Source organism: Tenrec ecaudatus, chromosome 1, assembly GCF_050624435.1.
Source record: "Tenrec ecaudatus isolate mTenEca1 chromosome 1, mTenEca1.hap1, whole genome shotgun sequence".
NCBI classification, from domain to species: Eukaryota; Metazoa; Chordata; class Mammalia; order Afrosoricida; family Tenrecidae; genus Tenrec; species Tenrec ecaudatus.
The window spans coordinates 55,368,485-55,377,293 of record NC_134530.1 but is presented as its reverse complement, the minus strand read 5'-3'; the positions used below and the strand labels follow the sequence as shown (position 1 = coordinate 55,377,293).

The following is an 8,809-nucleotide window of genomic DNA, read 5'->3' as shown; positions in this document are numbered from 1 at the left end:
GGGAGAGGGGGACTTTGTGGCCAAAGAGCCTGAGCGGTCCTCTATCCAGTTTCTTGGTCACCTAAATGGAGTCCAAACCATCTTGGCCCCATGTCCCCAGAGAAATTTCATGTACTTGCCTGCAGAGTCTTCCCTGGGGACTGGCCAGAAGGTTTGAGCTCTTGGTCACCCCTGTCTGGGAGCAGGCCCAGGACTGCCCAAGGCCACATGCTTAAGTAGCTAGTTTTCCTGCTGTCTGTCCTCTCCAAGCCCCAGCGGACAGAGGCCGGTGTGGCTACACCCTGAGTTTTGTGCTTCCTAGGCCAACAGAGAAGGTTCTCCCAGCGTTGACAGTCCCGGGAGTCGGCTCTGCTAAGCATGCTCAAGTTGGAGCTGGCTCTCTGGCCAATGTCCACAGCAACACTAGGTGTTTGATGGGGCAGGGAAGCAGCGGAGGGAGAGAGGAGGGCTGGCAGAGGGAGTGAAGCCTCAATGTGTTAGCCTGGGTACTTCAGAGAAACAAGTCCACAGAAACTCATACGTATAAGAGAGAGTTTATATAAAGGTTAAATGCACATCAAGAAAACATCCCAACCCAGTGCTGCCCAAGCCCACAAGTCCAACATTAGCCTATATGTCCGACGGCAATCCACAAAGTCCTCCTCCATCTCACAAAACACATGCAATGATGCCGACTGCAGGAGGAAAGCCGAGTCAGCGAATGTGTAGGCATCTCAGCGCTGGCAGGGGTTTCCACACGGCTGCTCCAGCACCCAGGGCTGCATCGGGGTAGGTCCATGCGGCTTCTCCTTGGGGATGTCTTGCAGGATGTGATATTTGCTAGCTGATGCAGGAAACTGGCTAAAGCAGCTGCACCTGGTCTGACCATCACAAAGTAAGAGACCTGAGAACTGGAAAGGCAAGGCTCATTGGGCCATTTATCTCTCCGCCCTTCCATCAGCTCCACATGTGTTTATCAGCCAGGTTGGCACAATAAAGTAACTCCCTCACTCCAGTACAGCCTGTGCTACCCTATCAGATGCCACTTCCGGGAAAGTGGAGGACATTCTGGGAAACATCTCAAGGTTATTGCCTCATAGCTCTGTGTGTACTGAGGATGGATGAGGATGGGGAATTGACAGACCTGCTCCTGTCAGTTCTTCCGAGGACGGAGAGGGCTTTTGCAACCAGGCACCGTCCAGCAGTGAGCTAGAGGGAAAGGAAGATGCAAGTGGAACGGAACAAACCAAACGGATGAAATCTGAGGCAAATGGGTGGAAAATCCATAGGATCTGTTCTACCCTGGAACCAAGGCCGCTGGGCCCAGGGCTTCACCAATGTGCTACGCCTTCTCAAGTTGAGCCAGTGGCCGACCCAACCTGGAAACAGCACTTTTATACTTCTAAAAAAGGATGTTCCTTATGGAGGTAAAATTCACATATCAGCATTAACTGCTTTATGCAGCGAACAGCTCAATGGCAGTCTGTCCCCAGGTTGTGCGAGCATCACTTACCTGGTTTTAGGTCATTTCCTCACCCCAGAGGTAACCCACCCAGGAAGCATGAAGTACCGCACCCCCCCTCCCGCCCCCGCGCCCGCGCCCGCCACGCACTCGTCTGCGCTCTGCCTTCAGGAATGGACCCGTGTTGGATGTTCCATAGAAATGGCATCATACAATGTACGGCTTCTTTCGTGGGGCAGGCCATTTTCAAAGTTCATCTGCATCGCTTTCCCCCAAAGTGGGTGGGACCCACGCGGGGTTGCTGGAACCAGGCGGCTTCAAAAGCAGCTATTTACACTTTATCCTGGATCATGGGCTACTGGTGCTAAAGCTCTTATTTGTCAGGGAAGCGCTGAGGAATTATTATTTTTTCCTGAAGAGGGGGCGGTGTTGTTATCAGGTGCCACCACAATGACCCCGTGCGCTGCCCGGTCCGGCGCCACCCTGACATCGGCGGATGCTGGAGCCCACTGTGCGACCACCGTGTCCGTCCACCTCGTTCAAGGCCGTCTGCTTTTCCGCCGCGGTGGGGCAAGCGAACTTGGGAACCTAGAATCTCCATGTACCACACTTCAATGCGTGTAATGGACAACTAATATTCCACTGGACGAACAAGGCGTTCGTCCCAGGTGAGACTGCGCCCAGGACAGGGGACGCCAATCCCAGCGCCGAGGGCAGAGCTGGACAATGATTTAAGCGCATATGCAAGAGCGGCAAACAGAGATTGTTAAGTTTGGCAAAATACCAATTGCTCCAAAGTCTGACGGGGGAGAGAGATTTTTTACCCAGAGAACTGGGTTTTCGTGAGTCACAGGTGAGTCTCTTTCTTGTCACAGACTTTGGGCACGAGTCAACTCTGCACACAAATCGTCTTGCTCATTATGACCCGTCTCTGGTGTCAGCCAAACCTTCTGAGCATCTGCCGTTTCTCAGAAAATTGCAGTTACGTCTCGTAAATCACTTGGAGGAAACCTGGGAACATTTTCTTTGAAGAATATTATTTCGCTCTCAAAGGCTGGGTCTCCATAGCACATTTTAAATTGTTTACCCAGGTGCGTTGTTTCTCCCTTTTGGCTATTGGGAATTGTGTTGCTGGGTCATTTGTGGGAACATTTCTGTCTGAATACATGCTTTCGGTTCTTGGGGTGTCTCCATAGGCGTGGAATTGCTGGGCGACATGGTAACCCGATGTTTCATGAGCCGAGGAACTGCCAACCATTCTCGACAGTGGCTGCACCATTTCACTCGATCTTCCTTCTCTCGGTGGGCCAGGGTTTCTCCATCTCCTTGCCAACATTTGTTGTTTTCAAAATCACAGCCATTCTAGTGGGTATGAAAGTGCGGAAGCAGTATTTTAAATATTCATATGGAAGCCAGCGTATGTTTTAATATCAAATACTATTTATGTTTGTTTCCTTCTACCGATTATGAAAGATATCTGCTGTGGTTTCTTTGGACCTCATCTACTACTCCGCTTTACTCCTACCGTTGTCCCGGGGACCTCCCACAGGGCCGCGATGAGGCAGAGGCAACTCAGTGGCGGTGTCTGTACTATTTGGGAAACATACAAAACCCACTGCCGCCGAGTTGATGCTCGCTCACCGCGACCCTAACTCTTTAAGGGAGTAGAAAGCTCCGTCTTTCTCCTGAGTAGTGGCTAGTGGTTTGGGACCGCTGACCTTGTGGACTGCAGCCTAATGAGCATCCACTACATCACCCAGGCTCCTTTGGAAGACATACGAGAGTAAGTGAAAAAAGTATGCTACCAGGTTTCCAGTGTCTACATACATGGTTTATTCCAAGCAAAACAAACAATCAAACAGACTCACTGCCATATGGTAAATTCTGGCTCATAGCGACTCTAGAGGACAGGCCCCTGTGGATTTCTGAGACTATAATTCTTTACAGGAACAGAAAGCTTCTTCTCTGTGATCCTACAGGGTCACTATGAGTCAGTATTGACCTGATGGCAGTGAGTTTGTATTTTGTTTCTGTCTTTTTTTTTGGCCTCTGTGATCAGATGGCCGCAGACAAGTTCTTTCGGTAACACACTTGCCTTAGTCTCGTTAGTGTGCCCTTTACAGACGCATCAAAATGTTGAGACATTTCACTGAAAATAGTTGATCGAACCTCATTATTTATTAACCTTATTGCTTTGAAACACACTTCTTCAGACACAAAGGATGGGTTGCTCTTTGCCGTGTTATTATGTTTTGAGATGTGACATGCTAAAGATGGGTCAAACCGAGCAACAAGTTCAAGAAAACCTTCAAAAATTACATTTGGCATGATAACAATGTCTCTAACCTGAAACAGAGACATATACAAGCTATAAATATATGAATGGGCTTGGGGCTCCCACTGAATTCTAGCCCCAGTCTAAGAACAATTAGTTCTTAAGACATGGTCCTACTGGATACGTGTCCTCACGAAGAGATCACTGAAGATACATGGGTCTGATAGCAAAGTATGGTGAAGAAGCCAGGCGGTGCCCAGTTAGCATAAAGAATAGTGTCTGGAGCTGATACCAAGGGTTCAAGGAGAAAGAATATGTTTTGAGAGTGATGAGGGCAACAAATGTACAAATGTGCTTGACACGATGGACGGATGGATGGATTGTGATAAGACGTGTATGAGCCCCCAATAAAATGATTAAAAAATAGTGTCTGGGATCTTAAAGGTTTGTCTTAATACAAACAGCCATCTAAGTGAGGCACAAATTAAGTCCACATGGAAGAAGCACAACGGTGTGGTCCAAGGATCATAAATAATAAAATCCAAATCTGAAGGAGGAAGTGATATCAGAGTCTAAATCCTGAACACCCAGTTGACAGAAGGCTATGGATGACAGTGGGCGCCCAAAATCTATTTGCAGGGTCCCCACATGGATGAAGCCTCTGGTGAATCCCTTCTGAACACCGTCCAGGGGCGATTAGTCTTGCTGTCAGACACAGAGCATTGTGAAGTCGATTATGGGTAGTTAGGGTATAATGTAATGCCTTAGCATTTGATCTCTGTTTTGACCCATTTTATAGTTGTTTCAGTTTTTAATATTTTCTGGTTTCTTGAGGCTTTTCTATGTTTGTCCAGTCATTTTTTGTTTCCTGTTTGTGTTTTATATGATTTTCTGAATATGCAATTCAGGATATGTAAATCTACAGAGACAATCATTGGATTAATTGCCTAGGGCATGACAGGGGATGACAGGGGAGGACAGGGAAATGGGGAGCTAATAAGAATGAACACAAGAAGAAAATGTTCTGAAATTGAACGTGGTGATGGTGGCACAGGTCTTCTTAATCTGATTAAATTATATGATATGTGAGGGATATCCCAATAAATAACTTTTTTTGGTGGTAAGGATAAAATAATAACAATATAAAGATAAAACATAAAGAGTGAGTAAGAAAGAAAAGACTACCACTGATATTTAAAAAGTCTGGACAGAAATTTTTTGTCGTGGAACAAGCAAGAAACACTTGAGCTGAGAACAAATTTAGAATGGGTCAACTGACCAAGTATCAAGTTTGATCCAGCATAATCAAGTTTACAGTGATCTCTGTCTGAGAGGAAGGCTGTTGGAGACCCTGGCCTGTGACCAGAGGGGATCTGCCAGAGGCTTCCTCTGACTAGAGACTCTGCAGATGGGTTTGGGGCTACCCCCGTCCTCCATAGCCTTCTACAAATTGGATTTTTCACAATTTAAGCTTTAAAACTTGTCCTTTTGTCATACTTGGATTCCAATAAAACCACTTTAAAAATTAAGAACTAATTCATTTTGTGAAGACTTCTTCCCAATCCTGATCTTCTTCACTTCTTTGTGTTTCTAGTTCATGAGTTAAGCCCAAACTAGGTCTCTGGTTTAAATTTGACAATGGATAATCTCTGTGAAATGAACTCTTCTCATGTTTATAAATCATATTCGAGTCGTGCCAATTGCCAAATCCATTCATAGCAAATGGGGAAGTCAAAGATTTAAGACTGGATAGTGTCCAGACAAGCTTTAGACTGATGCACCACTCCCGTTGAGAATTTTCAGCATTGGGTTTACACCCACAAATCTATTCTGGCTCTAGGACATTTTTTTTGTTTACCATTCAGATATTTTCTACATGAATTTTCAAATGATTCACTAAGACTGACAATGACTTGCCCCTCTTTCTAGTCGAACTACTCCCCAAAGCAGGATCTGCACTTCTGTTACTTATGGGTGTCTGCAGATACGGCAATTTCAGCTTCTAAAAGAGTTTCAGTTTCTACATGATTATTATTATTATTAAACTAAAATAGGAAAATAAACATTTTTTTATTATTTTAACAATTTATTGGGGCTGATACAATTCTTTTCACAGTTCATACATATACATACATCAATTGTATAAAGCACATCTGTACAGTCTTTGCCCTAATCATTTTTTTTTCTCTTTTCTTCGTTTACATTTTATTAGGGACTCAAACAACTCTTACCACAATCCATACATATACATACATCAATTGTATAAAGCACATCCATACATTCCCTGCCCCAATCATTCTCAAGGCATTTGCTCTCCACTTAAGCCCCTTGCATCAGGTCCTCTTTTTTTCCCCCCTCCCTCCCCATTCCCCCCTCCCTCATATGCCCTTGGTAATTTATACCTCGTTATTTTGTCATATCTTGCCCTATCCGGAGTCTCCCTTCCCCCCTTCTCTGCTGTCCCTCTCCCAGGGAAGAGGTCACATGTGGATCCTTGTAATCAGTTCCCCCTTTCCAACCCACTCACCCTCCACTCTCCCAGCATCGTCCCTCACACCTTTGGTCCTGAAGGTATCATCCACCCTGGATTCCCTGTACCTCCAACCCTCATATGTACCAGTGTACAGCCTCTGTCCTATCCAGCCCTGCAAGGTAGAATTCGGATCATGGTAGTTGGGGGGAGGAAGCATCCAGGATCTGGGGGAAAGCTGTGTTCTTCATCGATACTACCTCACACCCTAATTAACCCATCTCCTCTCCTAAACTCCACTATGAGGGGATCTCCATTGGCCGACACTTGGGCCTTGGGTCTCCACTCTGCACTTCCCCCTTCATTTAATATGATATATATACATATATACACATACATATATACATATACACATACATACACACACTTATATCTTTTTTTTTTGCATGATGCCTTATACCTGGTCCCTTGGGCACCTCGTGATCGCACTGGCCGGTGTGCTTCTTCCATGTGGGCTTATTTGCTTCTGAGCTAGATGGCCGCTTGTTCACCTTCAAGCCTTTAAGACCCCAGACACTATCTCTTTTGATAGCCAGGCACCATCAGCTTTCTTCACCACATTTGCTTATGCACCCATTTGTCTTCAGCGATCCTATCATGGAGGTGTGCAGTCAATGATATGATTTTTTGTTCTTTGATGCCTGGTAACTGATCCCTTTGGGACCACTCGATCACACAGGCTGGTGTGTTCTTCCATGTGGAATAAACATTTATTTTAAAGAAAAAATGTTCTGAAATTATTTGCTAAAGGAACTCTGCCTTTTTGTGATTACATTTATTGGAAGGGTGGGATAAAAATTAAAATGTCATTTCATTTATAGCTGCAAACTCAGTTATTTCAGGAAAGGACGACTCGTTGGTTACTTCTTTGGAATGCAGCCTCCATTCAGGAGGCTCCTCTCTTCCCCTCTGAACAGATCCTTGGTTTCAGCCAACTCTCAGCGGAGGGGGAGCTAGCCCAACACCGTCATCCCGCACAAAGAGCATTGGAATATTCCGTCTCGTTGATTTATATTTCTCTTCATACATCTCTTGATCAATTTCTATAGTCGTCACAGTCTCTTCCACATCTCCCAGGATCATATTTAAATGCTGGTCATCAGCATGCAGTCTTCCTCGAAGCCCTGGGTCGTTCCGCATTTTCCCATCAATGCGTTCATCCAGGCCGAGCCAATGAGACCCAGAGGCTCCTCTACTGCGTTCGTAGTTTGTTGCTGGTCCGTGTCGTCTGCCATGTTTCAACTTCTGAGCCTTCTCCCTCCTCTTATGATGATTATTTTTTTAATACAGCAACAAATGAATGCAGAATTTGGAACAAATGTATTATGAATTAAAAATCATTTTATTGGGAGGCTCATACAGCTCTTATCACAATCCATCCATCTGTCCATCGTGTCAAGCACATTTGTGCATTTGTTGCCATCATCATTCTCAAAACATTTGCTTTCTACTTGAGCCCTTGGTATCAGGTCCTCATTTTCCCTCCCTCCCTGCTTCCCCCTCCCTCATGAACCCTTGATGATTTATAGATTATTATTAATTTTTCAAGTCTTACACTGTCCCACGTCAGCAGTTGTTGTTAGTAATTTGAGCACTATGTATACCAGCGGGATGGTGTGCAGCCGTTACACTCAAGTGTTCAATGGAAGAAGTGTCTTCCGGTTCATTACAGTTGAGGAAGGAACTTCAGTTTGCTATCCCCTTTAGGGATTCAGAAATCCGTGTCCTTTTATCTTCCCTGAGCTTTCACTTTTGTGTTTCACTTAGTTGTTGCCGTTTCACTTTGCCTATATATAAAAAGGCAATTGAAACTACATCCAATGTATAAAACAAGTACAATGTATCCCATAAAGTTATATTCTAATTTTGACATTAACTCAAAAATTTATGTTGGAAAATTAGTTTAAAAAAAAAATCAAAGCTTGCATGAAGTGACTTATTTAAAAAAGCAGTCAAGAAAAGGTTTTCATCCAGAAGAAACAGCCTTTGATGGTTACCAGGGGTTGAAGGGGAAGGGTCGAAGGGGAAGGGTGGAAAGGGGGAGGGTGGAAAGGGGAAGGGTGGAAAGGGGAGGGTGGAAAGGGGGAGGGTGGAAAGGGGGAGGGTGGAAAGGGGAGGGTTGAAGGGGAAGGGTGGAAAGGGGGAGGGTGGAAAGGGGAGGGTGGAAAGGGGGAGGGTGGAAAGGGGGAGGGTGGAAAGGGGAGGGTTGAAGGGGAAGGGTGGAAAGGGGGAGGGTGGAAAGGGGAGGGTTGAAGGGGAAGGGTGGAAAGGGGGAGGGTGGAAAGGGGAGGGTGGAAAGGGGGAGGGTTGAAGGGGAAGGGTGGAAAGGGGGAGGGTGGAAAGGGTGGAAAGGGGAAGGGTGGAAAGGGGGAGGGTGGAAAGGGGGAGGGTGGAAAGGGGGAGGTTGAAGGGGGAGGGTGGAAAGGGGAAGCAATAAGCTAGAGGGTGGGTAGGTGGTAACTCTGGCGAGGAGGAAGCTAATACTCGACAAGAGGGAGGTGATGGAAAAAAGAGGTGGGGGGAGGGAAACAGAGGGACATTGGAAAGTGTGATAAGTTGCTCA

The 8,809-nt window shown here is 45.8% G+C and overlaps 1 pseudogene; it reads right to left on the bottom strand.

Annotated features, from left to right (window-relative positions):
* Positions 1 to 7,173: 7,173 nt before the first annotated feature.
* LOC142434178 (U6 snRNA-associated Sm-like protein LSm3 pseudogene) lies at positions 7,174 to 7,481 on the bottom strand (annotated as a pseudogene).
* Positions 7,482 to 8,809: the final 1,328 nt, after the last annotated feature.